This window comes from Chiloscyllium punctatum, chromosome 7 (assembly GCF_047496795.1).
Source record: "Chiloscyllium punctatum isolate Juve2018m chromosome 7, sChiPun1.3, whole genome shotgun sequence".
In the NCBI taxonomy this organism is placed as follows: Eukaryota; Metazoa; Chordata; class Chondrichthyes; order Orectolobiformes; family Hemiscylliidae; genus Chiloscyllium; species Chiloscyllium punctatum.
In genome coordinates this window covers 69,751,667-69,774,798 of record NC_092745.1, presented here as the reverse complement: position 1 = coordinate 69,774,798, position 23,132 = coordinate 69,751,667, and the positions used below count along the sequence as shown (strand labels likewise).

General features: G+C 40.9%; 1 protein-coding gene and 1 long non-coding RNA gene across 4 annotated transcripts in view; one reads left to right on the top strand and one right to left on the bottom strand.

Annotated features, from left to right (window-relative positions):
• The window catches only part of LOC140479781 (eIF-2-alpha kinase GCN2-like), an 84,329-nt gene extending 83,735 nt beyond the window's left edge, over positions 1-594 (bottom strand). For 2 of the 3 annotated variants that reach the window (XM_072573937.1, XM_072573938.1), the window contains exon 1: positions 313-593. The gene's annotated coding sequence lies outside the window, so the exon portion shown is untranslated. Of the gene's footprint in view, positions 1-312 lie in introns of all 3 variants that reach the window. The other variant, XM_072573936.1, reaches the window with a different exon arrangement.
• Positions 4-14,387, top strand: LOC140479782 (uncharacterized). Its single transcript, XR_011961120.1, has 3 exons — positions 4-784; positions 8,463-8,516; positions 13,082-14,387. It is a non-coding gene; the product is annotated as an uncharacterized lncRNA (long non-coding RNA).
• Positions 14,388-23,132: the final 8,745 nt, after the last annotated feature.

The window sequence follows — 23,132 nt, the reverse complement described above, 5'->3', positions numbered from 1 at the left end:
GACCTGACTGGCTGCTTTATGGTTTTTATCACTTTGTAGTTATGTTTCCAGTTATACAGTAGGTTTTGAAAAGGCAAATCTGAAAAATGAGCCTGAATTGGAAAATGAGATTGCTCTTAAAACGAAATGACTCTGTAGCCGGAGCAGCACAAAGAACTTCCTGGCTGCTAGCAACTCCGCCCAATGCAGCATGTTCCAGGACCCACACAAAATCCTTGCTGGTCCGGCGTGACCGAAGTTATCGATGCATAAGCCAAGTCGACAAAAGACAACATTTACCGAAAGCAAAATCAAACAGTTAACAACACTTACAACCCCAGGCCGTTCGTCACAAGCAAATCCTGCGGGGTTTTCCGGCAGGAAATGTGGCTGTTCTTTTAAATTCGCGCCTTCTGACCAGCAGCCGGGAGCTGGGATTATGATTGTCAGCTCCGGCCCCTGGGAGTTATTTGATTGACAGCTCCGGCCCCTGGGAGATGATTGATTGACAGGCGCGTTCCAAGCACAGGGAAAGTTGCGCGCGGCCTTCCAACGCCGAGAGGGTGCGGGAGTGATGCATGCGCCCTTCTTCCCTTTTGCTGGAAAGTTGTGGGCCTCCTGTTGGAATATTACAGCCCTTACTCACCCGGCAACTATTTCACTGCAAAAGCCCTTTACTTTCCGAGTCACTCAATGATTTCAAAAAGAAGTTTGGTGTGAGACTGTGGGTATCATGTCAGCCTTAACTCATGCCTCGACCTCCGCTATTTATCCTACAGCACTTCTCCACGGGTACAATACATATGTATGTATAAAATACAATATTTTCAAAGTAATTAATGATTTGTAAATTAAAATGAAGAACGGCAGTTTGCTGGGGATCAGAAACAAAGAAAAACATAAATTGTTAGAGAAACTCAGCAGGCCTGCCAGGGTCCATTAAGAGAATAGTGTTAATGAGTTTCAAGTCCAGTGACCCTTCTTCAGAAATTATTGCTTTGCTTTCCTTTGATCATGTGCATCGATAATCTGTAATGTTCAATTGTATTCAATCTGGACTGTCATTTTAAAGTGTCTACTTTGCTTAAACCAACCAGCTATGTCTTATTAATTTAAGAGACGTAAACCACGAATGACAAAAAGTGAATTTTGTTTGTTAGTTTTTGGTTGCCCTCAATTTAATGTAGAGATATGACTCTCATAAAGAAGAACTATGTGAAACAACTGTACCATCAGCTACATAGAGAGGTAAAATCTATTAAACATTGAATTTTGAATGTCAACTGAGGGAAATGTTCACTTCAGTTTTGGGCCCGGTACCTAAAGAAGCATGTATGTACTGGCCTTGTAGGGGGTCCAGAGAGGGTTTACAAATTGATCCTGAGGATGAAGGGCTTGTTATTTGAGGCGTGGTTGGGAACTCTGGGTCTGACCCGATGGGGTTTAGAAGGGTTGAGGAACGTCTCATTGAAACTTACAGAATTCTGAGAGGCCTGGATAGAGTGGTTGTGGAGAAAATGTTTCCACTAATTGGAGAATCTAGGATCCAAGGGTATAGCCTCAGAATGAAGGGACCACCATTTAGAAATGAGATGAGGAGGAACTTCTTCAGCCAGAGGGTGGTGAATTTATGGAACTCCACCACAGAAAGCTGTGTAGACCTAGTAACTAAGTGTACTTAAGTCAGAGATAAAAATAACACAACACCAGGTTATAGTTCAACAGGTTTTATTGGAAGCACTAGCTTTTGGACCACTGCTCCTTCATCGGGCGGTTCATCAATCACCTGATGAAGCAGCAGCACTTCGAAAGCTAGTGCTTCCAATAAAACCTGTAGAACTGTAACCTGGTGTTGTGTGATTTTTAACTTTGTACACCCCAGTCCAACACCGGCATCTCCAAATCACAAGACAGAGATAGATAGGTTCTTGATTGATAAAGGGATCAAAGATAACGAGAAGGCGAGAGAATGGAGTTGAGACACATAGTGATGGAATGGTGGAGCAGACTTGTTGCACCGAAAAGCTTAATTCTGCTTCTATGTCCTATGGACATATGTCTTGTGGATGTAAGCTGAACATGGGTGGTAGTGGATTAGCTATCAAGGCAAAGAATATAGTGTATAAGTGATGGTCAACCTGCAAGTGCACAAAGTGACAATGACTGTCACTGTGTCAACTACAGTACACAACAGTATTGTTCAGGTATTTCTGAGTGACAGTAGAACTCAAAGTCTGCCTTGGCAGTGTAATAATTTCTTCTGGCAAAGTGTGGATTGGTGCAGATTGGAGGAGGCTATACTACAATCCAATACTAAGGTTTTCTGCTTTGCTGCAGAACTGTACTTCCCACTTATGTGCAAGTCACATGAATTGGCCATTCTAAATAAATTGCCCATAGTGTGAGGTGCATTAGTCAGAGGGAAATGGGTCTGGGTGGGTTACTCTTCGGAGCGTCGGTGTGGATTTGTTGGGCCTAAGGGCACGTTTCCACACTATGGGGAATCCAGTCTAATCTAATCTAATCTAATCTAAAAGTTGTCCTTCCCGCTGCTCACTTCTACCATCAATATCTCCAGCTGACCATTGGCAGTGTTTGCAATCCTTCTCCAACCTCCCCTTTTGCTTTCTCTTTTCTGTGACCAGTATCTCCCTCTGATTCAAGAACAGAAATGGCTGGAGAAACTCAGCAGGTCTGGCAGCATCCGTGCAGAGAAAGCAAAGTTAACATTTCAAATGCATTGCTGTAGCTGACTTTTCTAAACGTTTGTGTCACCATGAATTTCCAATCTTTGTTCACTAGTCAATGTCAGTCAAAACCTTTCCCAATTTCTACACAAACTTGCTGACTCCACATAATGCTCAGTCAGACGCTCACATATGTGCCCTCATACTTACATATCTAATCTTTCTGACTAAGCAAGGCCAATATATAAACAGAAGCTCTTTCATGAAGAGGGAAAGATGTAAATCAATTAAATATTGTTCACTTAGCTCTTGTGCTGCCTGCTACAAGAAACCAGCCTCAAGTCAACTTGAGAGATTTTAATTGGACAATTGAATTAATTTGTAATATTTTCTTTCTGTCAGTCAATTCACACACAGTAACACGCACTCAAAATCTCTGTAAGCTATTGCAACATTTAATCTTTTAATGGATTAATCACTTTGAATTCCATCATCATGCTTTTCTTTCCTATGGATGAATGTAAACTGCTTGTGGACAAGTCCTGTGTGCTGATTTTGTCTGAAGGTGGTAGAATGGGTATCAAAGAAAAAATTGGTACCCTGACCAAAGAATTGCATCAGGGGCATGTGAATCAAGGCAGGATGGGAAGATATTGGTCAAGCTATAGTTTTTTTTGCCTTAAGTCTGCAAAGTAATTTTTAAAACTGTGCTAGTAATGTGAGAGTACTGTAGGTGCATTGTTCTTATGTCCATAAATATACCTTCCTCACTCTAGCAGATAAGGAGATAAGGGAGTTGGAGATAACACCCCGGACAGTTTTTTTAATCCACCCATAGGATGTAGGCATCACTATCTGCCCAACATTTATTATCCATCTTTAGTTGCCCTTTAGAAGGTGGTAGTGAGCTACTTTCTTGAACCGCTACAGTCCATGTTGCAGCTGCCTGTTTTTATTCAGAAGGGGTCTGAATACATCTGACAATCGCTTCAAACACAAAGTGATATAATTGAAAAAAATTAAATTGGCCAAAATCAGGTATTGCCATATAGGACACTGCTATAGCATGAAAATGGTTTTATGGAAAAGACCTCATAAACAACTGGGTGCAGCAGCTGAGGTTAGAGCAGATTGGTCACCTGCTCCAGAAGATGAGCCAGGAGAACTGTTGATGGATTGACCACTTGAGTCAGACCCTGTCCCTGGAATCTCAAAGTGACCAGTCTCAATATGACTGTGTGCTATTGTTGAGTAGTGTAGCAAAAGTGTAGCACATTACAGGGAATTCTATCCTAATTGTTGTGTGCCATTGATGCGTGTGTTCTGTAGCCCAAAGTATGCAGACAAGCACGAAGAAAATTACAAAGCAGATTTGTTTAATATCTATGCTTCTTAGTTTGCTTTCAAGCATTTGTTCCCTTGATAATTGCCAACCTGATGATGAAAGCACTTTCATCATGAATCAATATTTCTTTCAAACCACACTTGGTTGACTCTCATTTTTGATGAGTGTGGGAGGCAGTAAACAAAGGCGAGTAAAGAAAATAGGAATGCGATTCAGCATATACATTAGAAGGAATTGGATTCATCATACAATTCCACCATCTTCCTATGACTCATGACTCATCTTAAATGAGATATTTGAGTTATTTCGTAAAATCTTTGAAAGGTGTCAGAAGTTTTACACGAACAATCTTCATTGTGCTTGTGACTTTATGTAATTACTTTGTATTTTCCATTATAAATATTTATTTCATTCTGAAAAGCAACCAAATTGTAATGAGGAATGAGTGCTAAGATCAAGACTTTGGTATAGGTTGGAATTTAGTGCAGAGGGGGAAAATGGTGCTGAACTTTTTCTGACCTTTTCTTAGCTGCCAGGAGCAGGTGAATATTATTCTTTTGTCTCCAAGCTAGGAAACTTGCTTTTACTTCAGCTGTGTAATTGAATAACTAATTAATAGACTAATTACATAAATAAATCTGGATAACCATTGTACAGTTTATCTTGACAGCGGCAACTTGAAGTCGTGAAATGCATTGTAATCAGGCACAAACATTTCAGTGGTATGTGTTGACAGTCTAAGCAACTTCAGCTGGGAGAATTTAAACCAGAGGACATAGTCTCAGAATAAAGAGGCACCAACTTAAAACTGAGATGAAGAGGAATGTCTTCTTTCAGAGGGTTGTGAGTCTTTGGAAGTCTGTGCCATAGAGAGCTTTTGGGGCAGAGTCTTTGTGTATAGTCAAGACTGAAATAGATAGATTCTTGGTCAGTAGGGGAATCAAAAGTTACAGGGGAAGGACAGGAAAGTTGACATGAGGAATGTCAGATCAACTATGATGCTATTGAATAGCAGAACAGGCTCGGAGGGTTGTAATGCCTACCTGTATCTGTTCCTTATGGTGATATGGTTAGCTGTACACTTAGTTTGGGGGAGTCACATCCTTGAGGCTAGATAATACTTGAGAAATGGTTAATGGTTAGGAACAGGAGAGTGTGACTGCAAACCAGGGGACCCAGCAGGTAGAGATGGAGGAGCATTAGCGTTTGATTTTCACTGAAAGGCACAAGATGCTTGCTACCTATGTAGTTAAGAATAAGGACTGCAATGTTGGTCAGAAAGCTAACGAGCACACCATGATGCAGGGTGCCATGGAAACAGGTGGAATGAAAAAGAATGTGCTTGTGATGGTAACAGTGTAGTCAAGGGAATAGGTGCTCCTCCCTGAATCCACAATTGGCAAATCTGATGGTTGTATTGCCTGCACAGTAGTTAAGGATAAGTCTTTAAGGCTGGAGATAAGCTGGAGAGGATCCACTTGTCATGATCAGCAAGGGAATCAATGACATTGATAGATCTAGGGATGATGTTCTGATGATTTAGTTTGAGATTAGGCTCCAAACTAACATACAAAACCTCGAAGTAATCACCTGACCTATTACTAGGGGTCATGAGTTCAAAGTGAGAGGGGAAAAGTTTAGGGGAGATATACGTGGAAAGTTCTTCACGCAGAGGGTGATGAATGCCTGGAATACGTTGCCAGCGGAGGTGGTAGGGGCGGGAACGATCGCATCATTTAAGATGTGGCTGGACAGATACATGAATGGGCAGGGAGCAAAGGGGTACAGATCCTTAGAAAATAGACGGTAGATTTAGATAGAGGAAATGGATTGGCGCAGGCATGGAGGGCCGAAGGGCCTGTTCTTGCACTGTACTGTTCTTTGTTCTATGTGTCAACTAGCATAGGCTCAAACAGATTATACAACTCAGGCGACTCTCTGTGTGGAGTTTGCACGTTCTCCCCGTGTCTGCGTGGGTTTCCTCCGGGTGCTCCGGTTTCCTCCCACAGTCCAAAGATGTGCAGGTCAGGTGAATTGGCCAGGCTAAATTGCCTGTAGTGTTAGGTAAGGGGTAGATGTAGGGGTATGGGTGGGTTGCGCTTCGGCGGGGCGGTGTGGACTTGTTGGGCCGAAGGGCCTGTTTCCACACTGTAAGTAATCTAATCTAATCTAATCTAATCTAATCTAATCTAATCTAACAATAAATGCCTGGTTCAAAGAGTGGCCTGGAAACAAGGAGACTTTAATTAATGGAGCACTTATCCTAGTACTCAGGAAAGAGAGTGCTGCTCTGTTGGAATGGGTTTCACTTTAACTGGGTTGGGATTAGCAACTTGGCAAATGAGGGTTGTAGATAGGCCTTAAACAGCAGTTCAGGTTAAGGTAGATTTTGAAATCCAAAGAGAAGGTTGAGTCATGTTTCTTCAAGAGGTTGTGAGCTCAGAGATTTTCCAAGTCCCACTACCCAACTTTGGTGAAAGTCCAGGATCTAAGAATTTGCTCCTACAGGCTGGAAAATCTAAAACACGATGGTGGGGCATAGTTTCAGGACTGGGGCCAATCATTTAGGACTGATTTGGAGATGCCGGTGTTGGACTGGGGTATACAAAGTTAAAAATCACACAACACCAAGTTATAGTCCATCAGGTTTAATTGGAAGCACACTAGCTTTTGGAGTATTGCTCTTTCATCAGGTGATAGTGGAGGGCTCAATCCTAAGACACAGAATTTATAGCAAAAATTTAGAGTGTGATGTAACTGAAATTATACATTGAAAATTACCTTGATTGTCTGTTGAGTCTTTCATCTGTTTGAATACCACTACACACACACACACTTACACTCTCTCTCACACTCACAACCCCCAACCCAGACAGACAGACAGACACACACACACACACACACACACACACACAGACACATGCACACATATATTTCGTGGGGTGAATTTGTACTTGCAGAATTACATGTGTGTCCGTGTGTATGTGTGTATAGGAATGCCTGTGTGTGTGTGTATTGTGCAATGGTGGTCACCTGTAATGTGACATGAACCCAAGGTCCCAGTTGAGACCCTCCCTATGGGTACTGAACTTAGCTATCAGCCTCTGCTCGACCACTTTTCGCTGCTGCCTGTCCCGAAGTCCGCCTTGGAGTATGGTCACCCGAAGGTCCGAGGTCGAATGACCTGGACCAGTGAAGTGTTCCCCAACTGGGAGGGAACCCTCCTGTCTGTTGATTGTTGTGCGTTGCCCGTTCATCCGTTGTCGTAGCCTTTGCTCGGTTTCCCCAATGTACCAAGCCTCCGGGCATCCTTGCCTGCAACGTATAAGATAGACAACGTTGGCTGAGTCACATGAGTACCTGCCATGTACAAGGTGGGAGGTGTCCCCACATGTAATGGTAGTATCTATGTCCACAATCTGACAGCGCCTACCGTGACAGGGTTGTATGGAGCTGTCCTGAGAGCTGGACAGCTTGCTACGAACAATGATCTGTTTGAGGTTTGTCAGTTGTTTAAAGGCAAGTAGTGGAGGTGTGGGGAAGGTCTTGGCAAGGTGCTCATCCTCATTGATAATGTGTTGCAGGTCACGAAGAGCATGGTGTAGTTTTTCAGCTCCTGGGAAATACTGAACAATGAAGGGTACCCTGTCGGTTGCAGCACGTGTCTGGCTCCTGAGGAGGTCATTACAGTTCATTGCTGTGGCACTTCAGAACTGGCGGTTGATGAGTTGGGCATCATACCCCATTCTTGTGAGGGCATCCCTGAGTACTTCCAGGTGACCCCCCTCAAAGACTTAAGACACTCTACACTCACTACACACACACACACACACACACACACACACACACACACACACACACACACACACACACACACACACACTCTCTCTCTCTCTCTCTCACACTCACAACCCCCAACCCAGACAGACAGTCAAAGACCCACATGCAAACACATATTTTGTGGGGTGAATTTGTACTTGCAGAGTTACATTGTACTTTGCTCAAAAACTGCATGAATTCATGTAAACCTCTGTTATCTCACTTTTTTTAGATTAGAATCAATCTAAATGTCATGGCATAGACAGAGAACACAGAGGGCTAACACCTTCAACATATTGTCTAGCTATCACTGAATTGAGTAAATGTTTCTTACTCAAAGCACTGTGCAGCTTTGGAATTCCCAACCCCAGTGTTTGTGGGTGCTCCATTGTTGAATATCTGTAAGATTGAGTCTTACAGGTCTCTTAGGAAACAAGGAGTACGGGCAGAAGAGAAAAGGTGAAGTCAATGATCATCTAAGATTTATATTGAATGGCAAAACAGGTTGTATTGCCTATTCTATTGTTTGTGTTTGTGTAGTCATTACTGATGCATTATCTGATCATTATATCATCGCTATTTATGACTTCAAAATGTGCAAACTGTCTGTTGTGTTTCCTGCATTACTACAGGGTTCATAATTCAGAAGCAACACTTAGTGATAAAACACTCTGGGACATCCTGAGGTAATGTATACTGCTACTTAAATAACCACTTTTTCTTTCTTCATCATTAACTTCAGAACTATTCTGAAAATACACCTATTGTAAATCAAACACCCAACAGTTGAAAAAACATTGTAAGCATGTATTGGCATGAAGGATTTGTTTTGACAAATCATTTCACAACAATTCACATTTGGAAATATAGCAAAATAAATCCAATATTTTTCAAATATTTCCTTGTCGATACCTCTAAGATGATTGCTAAGGAAATATTTTATTCTTTGTTCTGTTATTAGAAGACAAATGTACATTGCATTTACTTTAACCAAAAGCAGAAGGCTTCAGAAAGTAATTAAAAGAGGCAACTGATGCTCAAAATCATCTGGAGGAAGAATTGGAATAATTTTGTTTAATTCCAGGCAGGTGATGGCATATGAAACATGATTGTTATTTTTATTTGTGAATAATTGTTGATCTATCCTAGATTTAAAAAACCTGCAAATTGACTTCGAAAGATTTTGTCATTTAAAAAGACTTTAGACAGGTACATGGATGGGTTAGGTGTGGAGGGATATGGACCAAATGCAGGCAAAAGGGACAAGTTTAGATTGTGAAGACTGCACGGCATGGGCAATTTGGGCCAAAGGGAACCTCTACGACTCTATAACTAAAAGATTTGTGCTTTGTGGTTTTGGCAAATGTCTTGGTGTCATGAGCTGCATGTTGTAATGTGGTGTTTCAACAGGCCAATCAGTTTATCTGACTCAAAAGACCAACCTTTAAATTGCAATCCTTGTTGTATAAACTCGGGATCGCGTTAATACATTTAAGACTGGTTTCAAGGGTGATTGGATACCAGGGCACATGCTGAGACAATCTGCACATTTAGCATTTAAGGCCCTGGATTTTCCTGCAACCATACTGGCACAAAATACAATGCACAAAGAAACATCAGAGCCAAAAGATGGAGGTCATTAAACAATATTGTATTACTGTCAACATCATTCTCAATGTGGTACAGAGAGTTTTGATAAAACCTGGGCATCCAGACCAGCAGGAACACACTTTCAACAGGCATTTAGTCTCAATCAGACTCCAATTTTCTGCGTGGATACCAATCCTCCAGTGTTTAGTCTGTAAAGTGCTGATAAAGCCTTCAATAGCAATACAAACTATCAGAAATTCTGTTAAGCAATTTAATGCAGTATTTTGAATTTATTAGAAAAATTTCTGGTATTGCAAAGATCAGTCTTAATAGAGATATCATTATAATACTGGGTGTATTTTATAGGCTACCAACTAATGCTAAAGATTTAAAGCAGTAAATGCTGCAAGGAAATCGCGTTCTCTTGATAGAATAGAAGTTGAGAGGAAATTTAGTAGAGTTTTGCAAAGTCATGAGGAGTCTAGACAAAGTAGATGAGGGAAGTCTGTTCCAATCAGATGTCCTCTGCTTTTGTACTATTTCAAGTGATTGATTAAAAAGAATCAATAACACTATGAGGAAAATATTTTGTTAGGCAGTGAGTAGATTGCACTATTTGAGAGGATGATGAAAGTAGATTCAGTCACAAATTCTTTCAAACGGTCAACTGGATCAACTTGAAGAGAAAATAAAATCAGGGCCACAAGGGAAGGACAGGAAAGTGGAACAAGCTGATTTGCCATTGCTGGCAGCACACGTATGATGGGTCACATGTCTTCCTGTGTTGCAACCATTTCGTGTTATCATATCAGCTTCAGGTAACATCAAGTTTTGTTTACAAATGTCGTGACCTAAAAGAAAGTAATTAACCCTTCAACAGGAAGTACTTGTTATTGGAGGAGACTGAAGGTTTGTACATCTGTTAAGTGACCAATCAAATTGGGAGAATATGGTACTTGTTGTAGTTAGAGGAATAGGCACAAGGGGGTGCTATTGTTCAGCAAAACTTCTGTTGGTCCAGAGATCTGTTGAAAACTCCTGTGCCCCGTTTTCAGTTATCAGAAACAATTCTTAGAGATTGACTTATTAGATGTGAGGTCAAGAAATACCTCACATCGAATCTCCAGATAGTGATGATAACTGGCAAGGATATAACATGCTTACTCCACCATTCAATCTGATTATGGCTTGTCTTCTTCTCAGCCACATTTTCCTGTGATCGTATGGTGACTCAATGGTTAGCACTGCTGCCTCACAGCAGTAGAGACCTAGGTTTGATGCCATCATTAGGTGACTGTCTGCGTGGAGTTTGCACGTTCTCCCCGTGTCTATGTGGATTTCCTCTGGCTGTTCTGGTCTCCTCCCACAGTCCAAGGATGTGCGGGCTAGGTGGATTAGCCATAGAAAATGCAGACATGGGGCTGGGGAGATGGATGTGGATGGGATGCTTTTCAGAGGGGTGCAGACTCAATGGGTTGGATGGTCTCTATCTGCACTATATGCCTTAAGGCATCAAAATCTATTGATTCCTTGAAAATCTGCAAGATGGAAGAACCAAAACCTTCAGAGATAGAGAATTCCCATTTTACTTTTATGATTGTGCCTTTATGTTTTAGAGGCCTCAGCCACAGGGGAGAATCTCTCAGTGTCTACTGTGTCAAGGGAATTCAACATTTCAGCCAATAAGATGTTAAGGGTGCTGTAACCAATCTCAGTGCCCAGGTTAGGTTAAGGGAAACTTTATCAGAGTTCTTGGTGGGTGTCTAATGATGCCCACTGGAAACATGTCTTTGTGGACATCAGCTGGAGGGAAGCACATTGGATTGTCTGAGAAAGTTCCATGTTAACATTTACGAACAAGATTGTCACACAGAAACAATGGATACTAGGGCACAGTAAACTACCTGTCAAAATGTGCCCTGTAATAAATCCCTACACTGCAGTAACACAATAACACAAATCAAATTGCCTCACTTCATCACAACAGTCTGCCGCTATCTACCCAGGGCATTTGAATGAATTGGATTAGATTGAGTTAAAACAAATCTAGCATCCATATTCTCTCTCACACAATCTGTCACAGTTAGTTGTAAGTAAAATCCTATGTTTTTTTTTCCATTTGATTTAATTAATTGCAATGTTTTATATTCATTTCCATAACAAAATATGAAACAGAACCTGAGACTTCAAAATTACAATGTGCCGCATTTACTTAGATACTTTCCCCACCCAATAAATCTGAACAGTCATTTATAAGGGCAATATATTACAATGAAAACATATACTGTGTAAGTCTAAAATATATCATGGTTAATTTGTGATTTACTTTTGATTCCCACTTTACATGATGACTACATTGATACTAACTCTCCATGTATAAACAAAGAAGATAGACCTGTTTATATAATGCACAGAATGACACAAATTGCTTTACTTACAATGAAGAATGTAGGAGGTGTAATCATTATTGTATTGTAAGTGACACAGCAGCCAACGCACACACTGAAAGGACAGATTATCTGCAACATGATAATGACCAGATCTTCTCTTGCTTCAGTTCCGAAGAAGACTCATATCAGACTTGAAGCATTAACTCTGTTTCTCTCTCCACAGAGTTTGTCCAGTATTCTCTGTGTTTGTTTCTATTTCAGTGGTGTTGATCAAGTGATACATTTTAGCCAGGATATGGGGAGAGCTCCCTGCTGGATCTCAAAAATGCCATGGGAACTTTTACATCCATGTGAGAGGACAAGCAGTGTGAACACTTAGGAAACTGTGCACACCAGTTATCATATTGGTGTCACCCTCAAAGGACAGGATCTTCAATTGGAGTGTTTCCAGAGTGGGACTTCAACTAATGTACTTCAGTTCTCAGTAAGATTCATGTCAGACTTGAAATGTTAGGTTTGTTTCTCTCCCCGCAAATGCTAGTAGCCCTGCTGAGTTTTTCCAGCATTCCCTGTTTTTATTATTGCACTATTGGAGTTGATCTCAAAATAAAAATCATGCATTCACTGTCTGTTATATGTCCGCATTGCACTTTATGTATCAAGCTGCGAATTTCAGGACTCAGAAGAAAATGGTACAGAGAAAAGTTAAGTCTTCTGGATCATGAAAAATCCTCCATTTATATGAGACATTTTAATTAAGAAGAAGCAGGAGGGTATATCGAGAAACTGGTTGATAATAATTTTATAAGTATAAGGCTAGGTATTACTTAGATAACAATTGAATTCTGATCTCATCCAGAGTTTAATTAACAGAAATTAAATGGTGTGTCTGCAAAGAGACACAGCCCAATGAACAATTGATTATATGATATACATAATGTGTCCTTATGAAGAGCATTGTAACTGGATTGGTGAACAACGCTTGGGAAATCAGGGAGTAATAAAAGTCCATCAAACTCCACACATTGATATAAAAGTATATTATGGCCATTTGGCCTTTTGCATGCACTGGTTAAAAAGGAGGAACTCTGATGAAAACTATACTTATTTCTTTCGCCACAGTTGCTGCCAGACCTGCTGAGCATTTTCAGCAATTCCAGTCTTTAGGCAGAAAGGACAGATTTGTATTTCCATTTGTATTACAATTGATTTTACAAGTCTGAAGGCACTGCAGTGACTTTCATTTGCCCGTTTATATATTTTACCCACAGGGAGCATGTGAGAAACGACCACTGGTAAACAGAATTACAGGAAATCTGCTGGAACATCTTGTTCAGAAGCATGGTAGTTTCTGGAGGGCAAGTCCAGCATCTCACTCATATTGGTGACATCAATCAACCACTGAAGCTTCTATTTGTAATTGGTAAAGCCTTCTGCATTTCTCTCTGCAATATTGCATTGTATAGTATTCTAATCTGTGTAACACATTCTGTGATAGTTGGTACTCTCTCATAATATGCCACCTGGGTAAGTACTAATTGATGATGGATTTGTTCTTCCTTGTGTTGGAGTGAAGTTCAAAACCCATGATGTAGTAGCATTTTAATTCAAGTGTCTGCTGGCTTTTGCGGTTCATCAGAGAATCTATAGCTCTTCATATGTCATTCACGAGCAGTGATAGTTATTGCAATTGAAAATATGTCACTCCTTAAGAAGAAATCCAGCATCATATCAATGAACATCTCATATCTTTTGGTTCTCTTCAGTTGACAGCTGAACTGCTAACAACAAATAGTACCATTTCAACAGTGAAAGATAGCTGACCTCAACTTATTTTATACATCACAGTGGGGTGGAGTGGAGGATGTTTCAATAACACGCGTCCCAAGGTATAGATTACATTGATGAATTCTTCAATTTCTTCTTGTGGTTTGATATTATGTGCACTTTTGTGGTCCCATCTTGGTCTACGTACTCTGTCTTGTGTAGAATTCAAAGTATGGCTGCCGATTATGGTATTTTAAATCAGATTTTTTTCCAATTCGGCATAAGTAATGGGGCACTAGCCATCCAGTTCACAAAACCAGGTCCAAAATCCATGCCCTCCCTTTACTTCAAGTAGCATTACACTTGTACCACAGTGATTTCGATCCTTAAACACTAAAGTAAAAATAACTGCAGGACATTTAAGCAATTTAAACCAACAAAGAACTTTTTAATTGAAATCTTGTCACAGATGTAATGTAGGAAACATGTCCCTCAACTTATGTGCAGCAAGCTCCCACAAATAACCACATCTTAGTAACCAGATCTCTTTTTGCCATTGGCTGAGGGATAACTATGAGCTGGGTATATGCTGTTCCATGCCATGGTGGTAAACGAGACTTTATTTTAACATTTCATTCAATGTATTCGGTTTTGACCCTCTGCTAATGGGTGGTTTATCTGGTACTCAGATACTCTCAGCGAGTTCTGATCTTACTGATCACAGTAGAATGCTTTGTGATGCATGAATTCATAATAAATTTGTGGGATTTGACACTCAGAGTCAAGTGCAATTTCTCAGCAAGTCTGGATAAAAGGTCAAGGTGCACCTGATGAGTTAGTGAGTATAATAGTGCTCTGACATGACAGGAAGGAGATACTAGGGTTTCCTAGAAACCGTCTGAAGATTATTTTCCTGATTAAAACCAACCTGAGCATCTGAATTATCAACCATCCATTGTTTTCACTTATCAATCACATACAGCTTGACAATTGCTGGCAATGCTAACAGACAGTATAAAACAACATTAAACCCAAAAGCACAAAAAGGCATATTAAACCTGTATTGCTTTTAAATTGCTGCACATGATTTGTTAACCACAGATATAACTGTAAAATCTAACCAAAACTAACAAGCTGAAGATCGGTTAAATGAATGTGGGAGAATGTAATTTGAGAGGTGGAATTATTATGAACAAATTTTTCAATTGATTGAAATGACTCATGTGCTCTGCATTTTCAGATGTGATTTCACTTGATTCCATGAACAATTCTCTTCCTCAGAGGTTTTGATAATTCAAATACAGGAATATATTGTTCAGCTATCAGGCACATTTAATATTTTTGACATCTAAATCATTTTTGTCAGTTTTCAACTCTGTAGATCATCTATGCAATGAAAGCATTGTTTGTGAGTGTCCTTGATTCTGGGTCAGAATATTGTGCTTTTAACCCAAAGGGTCAGGCAGCATCTGAGGAGCAGGAGAATCGATGTTTCGGGCATAAGCCCTTCATCAGGAATATGGGGTGGGGGGAAGGAAGCTAAGAGATAAATAGGTTGGCGGAAGGCGATGATAAGGTAGATGCAGGTTGGAGAGGAGATTGTGATTGGTTGGATGGGAAGGTGGAGCGGATAGGTGGGAAGGTAGATGGACAATTAGGACAATTCAAGAGGGCAGTACCAAGTTGGAGGGTTGGATCTGGGATTAAGTGGAGGGAGGGGAGATTAGGGAACTGGTAAAGTTGATGTTGATGCCGTCTGGCTAAAGATCCCCAAGGCAGAAGATGAGGTGTTCTTCCTCCAATTGTTGAGTGGCTTGGATTTGGCAGTGGACTTGCATGTCCTTGGCAGAGTGGGAGGGGGAGTTGAAGTGGTCTAGATAGTGGCAGGTGGGACTAGATTAGGTTGGGATTTCTGGTCGGCATGGACAAGTTGGGTCAAAGGCTCTGTTTCCATGCTGTACATCTCTATGACTACTGAATGTGCCGCAGTGTTTGAAGCTCAGATTCCAGATCATCAATTCTGATCCAGAGTTCTTTCAGCAACCAACACTTGCTGCAGATATGGTCACTGCCGTTCACAATGGAATCATCCAACTCCCACATCATACATCTACAGCACATCACCTGTCCAGCCATCTCTACTTATTTAATTAATTTATGCAAATTTATGTGTCAAATAATTTCTAGTACTTCTCTGTGGACTTATTTAACTAACCAACTAACAGTAAACCTTTAATGGTATCACCATTACCAACAGTGAGCATCACCAATCACTCACGATCAACATCCTGGGGGTTATCATTAACCAGTAACTGAACTTGGCTTGTCACAGAAATACTGTGACCACAAAAGCATGTTAGATGCTAGGAATCTTGCAGTGAGTAACTCACCTTCCAACTCACATTCCCTTTCAGCTGCATGGCTACACACGCAACTAGCTGCTCCAATGTTTCCTGCCCAGCAATGGTGTCAGTACACCGATCATGATATTGACTTCCCTTTCTGAAAGACACTGCTGCACACTGACCTTGGAGGCACATGCAGCTAGTAAGAAAATAATGCTTCTCACTCCCAGAGCCTGTCAACAAGGTACAGGTCAGGAGTGTGATGGAATACTCCCCACTTGCCTGGATGAGTGCATTTCCAACAACACTCAAAAAGCTTGACACCATCCAGGACAATGCAGCCTGCTTCATTGGCACATGAAACATCCATACCCTCCATGACTAGCACTCAGTAGCAACAGTGTGTACCATCTATATGATGCACTCCAAAAATTCTGCAAGGCTCCTTAGCACCTTCCAAACTTGCAACCGCTAACATCTACAAAGATAGAAGATACCTGGGGACATTACCACCTACAGGCTCCCCTCCCAGCTACTACTCATCCTGACTTGGAAATATATCACCGTTCCTTCCCTGTCACTGAGTCAAAATACTGGATCTCCTTTCCTTAGAAGATTGTGGGTCTACCTACAGTAAAGATGGAGAAGGCAATGCTCTGGTGGTATTATTATTGGACTATTAATCTAGAGACCCAGTAAAAAAAAAACTGGGACCTAAGTTTGAATCCCACCATGGCAGCTGGTGGAATTTGAATTCAATAAAATCTGGACTTTGCAGTTTAGTGATGACAATAAAGCTGTTGTTGATTGTCAGGAAAAACCCATCAGTTTCAGTCATATCCTTGAGGGAAGGAAGCTGTCATCCTTACCTCGTCTTACCTACTCTAGATCCATGCAACTGTGGTTGTCTCTAATTTAGGGATAGGCAGTTAAATGGACTGTGAGACACGCATCATGTGAATAAATGGAAGAAAATGAAGAATAGCTGTTCAAGAAGGCTCACTATTAACTTCTCAAGGGCAACTTTGGACGGGAAATAAATATCAGCCCAGCCAGCAACACCTGCATCCTGCGAATGAATAAAAAGAACAGTGACATTGTCCATATCACCATGGCTCAGTGGTTAGCACTGCTGCCTCACAGCGCCAGGGACCCAGGATGGATTCCAATCTCGGGCGACTGTCTGTGTGGAGTTTGCACATTTTCCCAGTGTCTGCGTGGGTTTCCTCAGGGTGCTGCAGCTTCCTCCCACAATACAAAGCTGTGCAGGTTAGGTGAATTGGCCAGGATAAATTGTTCATAGTGTTCAAGGATGTGTACGTTAGGTGTATTAGTCAGGGGAAATGTAGGGGAATGGGTCTGAGTGGGATATTCTTCGGAGGGTTGGTGTGGACTTGGGCCAAATGACCTGTTTTCACATTGTAGGGATTCTAGATATTTATGTTTAAAATAAATAGGATTTAAATATGGAAATATGGAAGAGATTGCAGATTTCTTTCAGATCTCTCTTTATGCTTTCAGCCCATAACACAAACTTCTTTAGTATTCACACTGTGTCCCAAGCTGCTTTAGTTAATCACATCAAGTTTGTAATGGAGTCATCGTTGTAGTAAAGGCAGCAGCCAATTTTGCGCACATCAAGGTCCCACAAACAGCCAGAGAATTAATAACCAGATAAACTGTATTCATGAAACTTAATGAGGAATGAATTTTGAGTAAGAGACTGGCTTGAAATCCCTAGTCTTCTTTAAAATTCATATCGACATTTTTACATTCACCAGGAATAGCATGTGGGGCCTCATCCTAACAAGTACCACACTGAAGTGCTAGCCTGGCTTATGTGCCCAAGTGTCTAATTGGGAGCTCGGAATCACAGCTTCATGAATCAGAGACATAGATGTCACCCACTGAGCCATTACTGACACCTAACAGCAACTGTGATTCTAAAACGATTTATTTTGCTAAGCTTTTCGACAAGTTGATACAGGAATGTATCATATATAATTCAATAAAGGAAAGCTTTGTGATGCACACACTGTCATCTCCACATCAGAGCTTTGGTTTGAATCTATTTATCAAATGACCATCAAGATCTGTACATACGAGTCACATCAAAGTACAACCTTTGTTGTGTTCCAGTGACCCTGATCAAGCCAGAATCTGGGATTTATACTGCTGCTGGAAAAGCTATCTTAAGGCTATCTCAGGGAAAACCAGTGACTGCCACATTTGAACAAAATGCCTTTGTCAATTTGCACTCAGCACCAGCCACACATCCAGACCATCCTGTCAAAGTTAGAGCCATCTTTTCCCGCTTTGCTACATTTCACCTTATTTATTTCAATAGCGAGTTTGAAGATAAATCTGTGCAGCTTCAGCAAGGTGAATATTCTGCCATAGAGGTCCACAATATAAGATATTGAGACATTAGCACACTTTTAAAATTCAAATCAACCCAGAAATACCTTAAAATCCTGAAGGCTCTTCCATTTATTTTTCTTTTTTTCATTTAAACTGTTTGACTGATGGATTAAACAGACAGTGTGAGGAGTAACACAGTCCATGGCAACCCAAGTGGAAAATTCCATTTATGTATGGGCATACAGGAACATCAAACCTGGTATTAATCCTGTATATCCTGACAGTCTTACACTTGTGGGCAATACTTACCAATAGGGGCTTGTAGAGTCACTATCATTCGCCATTAAAGTCTAACTGAAAACTGATGGGCAATTTCTTACAAATGCTCTGGGAAGTTCCAGAGTCATTTAAACTTAATTATAATTTTAATAAGCTCTGAGTATCTTGATATGATTTTTAAATAAGCCATTGGTTATTTAACATGAACATTCTATTTAATGTTTAGCAACCATTATACAATAAAAAGATACTGATAATTCACGTGTACCACCTGGAGTTGTGCCTGATTTAATTTCTACTTAGTTTGTAAGTACAGGTAAACAAAGGTCTATTCCGTCATAGAGTCATAGAGATGTACAGCACGAAAATAGACCCTTCGGTCCAACTCTTCTTTGCTGACCAGATATCGTAAACTAATCTAGTCCCACTTGCCAGCACTTGGCCTATATCCCTCTAAACCCTTCCTATTCATATACCCATCCAGATGCCTTTTAAGTATTGTCATTGAACCAGCCTCCATAATTTTCCCTGTCATCTCATTCCATACACGCACCACCCTCTCCGTGAAAAGGTTGCCCCCCTAGGTCCCTTTTAAATGTTTCCCCTATCACCTATGCCATGTAATTCTGGACTCCCCCACCCCAGGGGAAAAAAACCTTGCCCCTCACGATTTATAAACCTCTATAAGGTCACCCCAAAGCCCTGACACTCCAGGGAAACAGCCCCAGCCTGTTCAGCCTCTCCCTTTAGCTCAAATCTTCCAACCCTGACAACATCCTTGTAAATTTTTACTGAACCCTTTCAAGTTTCACAACATTCTTCCAAAGGGAGGGACACCAGAATTGCAGGCAATATTTCAAAAGTGGCCTAACCAATGTCCTACACAGCTGCAACATGACCTCTCAACACCTGTACTCAATGCTCTGATCAAGAAAGCAAAGCATGCCAAAGCCTTCTTCACTATCCTATCTACCTGCGACTCTACTTTCAAGGAACTATGAACCTGCACTCCAAGGTCTGTTTGTTCAACAACACTCCCCAGGAACTTACCTTTAAGTGTATAAGTCCTGCTAAGATTTGCTTTTCCAAAATGCAGCATCTCACATTTGTCTGCCACTCCTCAGCCCTTCTGATCAAGGTAAACTTCTTCGCTGTCCACTGCACCTCCAATTTTGGTGTCATCTGCAAACTTACTAACCATCCCTCCTATATTCACATCCAAATCATTTATATAAATGATGAAAAGCAGTAGACCCAGCACTGATCCTTATGGCACTCCACTGGTCACAGGCCTCCAGTCTGAAAAACAACCCTCCAACACCACCCTCTGTCTTCTCCCTTCGAGCCAGTTCTGTATCCAAATGGCTAATTCTCCCTGTATTCCATGAAATCTAACCTTGCTAACTAGTCTACCATGAGGAACCTTGTTGAATGCCTTACTGAAGTCCATATAGATCATGTCGACCACCCTGCCCTCATCAATCCTCCTCGCTACTTCTTCAAAAAACTTAATCAAGTTCATAAGACATGATTTGCCACACACAAAGCCATGTTGACTATCCCTAATCAGTCCTTGCCTTTCCAAATACATGAAAATGCTGTCCCTCAGGATTCCCTCCAACAACTTGCCCACTACCAATGTCATGCTGACCGGTCCATAGTTCCCTGGTGTTTCCTTACCACCTTTTTTAAATAGTGGCACCACATTAGCCACCCACCAGTCTTCCAACACCTCCCCTGTGACTATAGATTATACAAATATCGCAGCAAGTAGTCCAGCAATCACTTCACTAGCTTCCCACAGAATTCTAGGGTACACTAGAGGAGGTCCTGGGGATTTATCCACTTTTATCATAGAGTGATAGCATAGCACAATGTGGAAATACACCTTTTGGTCCATCCAGGTCTATATTTCCCAAGATAGGGACTGTGTAGGTCTTTGAAGTTATATTTAACGACAAATTCAAATGACTGCACTGGTTCTGAGTTATTCCTTAAAGTTGACTCTGTCACTAGCACTGTTTCATCAGCTTACTGTTTAATGAAAACAATTCAATTACAATTTTGATTTAAAGTTCCTTGTGAACTATTTGACATCACTAGTATACAGTGAAACTGAGTTACAATTTAGGCTCCCAGGACATTCCCTAATAACTTTGATCAAATTGTGACAACCTGGCTCAGAGACAGCAGCCTTGAAACTAAAGCAGCGGTTAAAGTCAGCACTCTCTCTGGAATAAGGTGTTAATCAAGGTCAAAAAGATGCTGCACTGCTATTATAACATAGCAGGAGAGTTTTAGATCAGATTCCCTACAGAGTAGAAACAGGCCCTTTGGCCCAACAAGTCCACACTGACCCTCTGAAGAATAATCCACCCAGATCCATTCCCCTACGTTTACCCCTGACTAATGCATCTAACTCTATGGACAACTTAGCATGGCCAATTCACCTAACCTGCACATCTTTGGATTCTGCCAGAATCCTGGTTAATGTTCACGCTCGACCAAAAATAATTAAAACTAGGGTGTTTAGTTCTCTCTATAATGAGCATGGACCATAGTTAACATGTTTGCCTATGTCACAATAGTGACTACGCTTTGGATATTAACCACTGCTTATACATTCCATTGGAAGACCATGAGTGTGAAAAACATGTGCTCAATGTAATTTTCTTTCAGTTAGAAACATTATTTAGATGTAATATTATTGGTAATTTGCAGCATGATTTAAAAAGCATGTTCTCAATACAATATGCAGATAAATGACTTGTATGTACATCAACATTTTAAAAATTGTTAATAGGAAGCAGGTTTCACTGGTGAGGATAGTATTCATTGTCCATTCTTAATGGCCTTAAGCAGGTGGTGGAGGCGAGCTGCTATTTTGAATTTCTGTAGTCCATGAGGAGGTATAGGTACACCCACAGTGCTATTAGGGAGGGAGTTCCAGGATTTTGACCCAACAACCCTGAAGGAACACATTGATCCGTAGAAGTTTAACAGTAACCATTACAACTGAGAAGATGCACTCAATCTGATTGAAGGGATGTACTGCAGGAGTAATCATTAACTGATGAGGGGTAAAGCTGGACACAGGTTTGATAACCCTTGTGACAGTAACAGACAAAACTCAAAAGTAATCTCTCCAAGCTGTGACCATGGCGATCTAAAGCAATTAGCGTGCAATGAGATTTCCAGCTTTTGGTGCATTCTTCTTTGCGACTTCCATCAATTTGTTTTCCAATCAGTTTTGTTTTTACTGAGTCTGACAATAAGGCACTGATTTGTGCATTCTTACTTTAGAAATGTTAAATTCAGATTAAAATCAAGATAATGTACAAATGAAGATTTTAAATAAGAACTTAATCCCTAATAAGTACTTTACTGGTCCAATGAGACACTTGACAAGTTTAATGTCCCAGATCTTCCAAACAGAGATACACGTCAGCATCTCAGCCTCCCCACGTACTGACCCCATGGGAATTGCCCAGGAGTTGTGAGCTTTTGAAAGGCAATTCTATTTTGCACTTGGGCCCTCCAAATTAATCTTTAACTCTCAGGTTAGAATTGGAGATTTTGGATAGTTACTCAGGAAATGTTAAAACAGAAGCAAATCTAGTCTGATTCCTGGGGTTATTATGCATTTCACGTGATATCCCTGATTCCTACTTGGATATTCTGACCAGCTCCCCAGAGCCCCCAATCCCATAACTCTTGCTCTGACCCACTAACTCTAACTGTCTCCAACCCAAACTGACTAATTCCAAATTGATAACCCCTCCTGAATCAACTACCCACTTCATTCACCTGACACCGTAGTCCTTACCTCACCTACCCTACCCATTCACACAACTTAACACCACTCCACTCACCACTGCACTGAAAAGCTGTTTTTCTTACTGGAGCATGGCAACTTGTGCCATTAAAAGAGGCTATGGCTTATTAATCCTTAACAATCTGGCACTAAAGGGAGGACTCTGCTTTCAGGCATGCTGCACATTTCTAAAGAAGCCGAGAACAGAAGTCTCAGTCAGAAATGCAGAGCTCAGTCACAGCAGAAAAGTAATTGCTGCTCCTTCAGAGGTTCAGGCACATGGAACTGAAAAATCAAAAGAAAACTGTGCTTTTAGATATTGCCCAATACCAGCCAAAGATGAGACTATCTCCACAATCCTTTATTCTAGCAAATAGAAAGCATAAAATATAGGAATAGGCCTTTCAGCCTTCTAAGCCTGCTCAGTTATTCAATATGATCATGGCTCATCTTCCACTCAGTCCCCTATTCCTGCTTTCTCCCCATAACCTTGGATCCCTTTAGCCCTAAGAATTGCATCCATCTCCTTTCAGAAAACATTAAATGTTTTAGCTTCAATACTTTCTATGGAAGAGAATTCCACTGGCTCACCACACTCTGTAGACAAAGAAGTTTCTCCTTATCTCAGTCCTAAATGGCCTACCCCATATTTTTGGACTGAGACCCCTGGTTCTAGACTCCCTTGGTCGTTGGGAACATCCATCCTGCACTTACCCTTTCCAGTCTTGTTAGAAGTTTATAGGTTTCTATGAGATC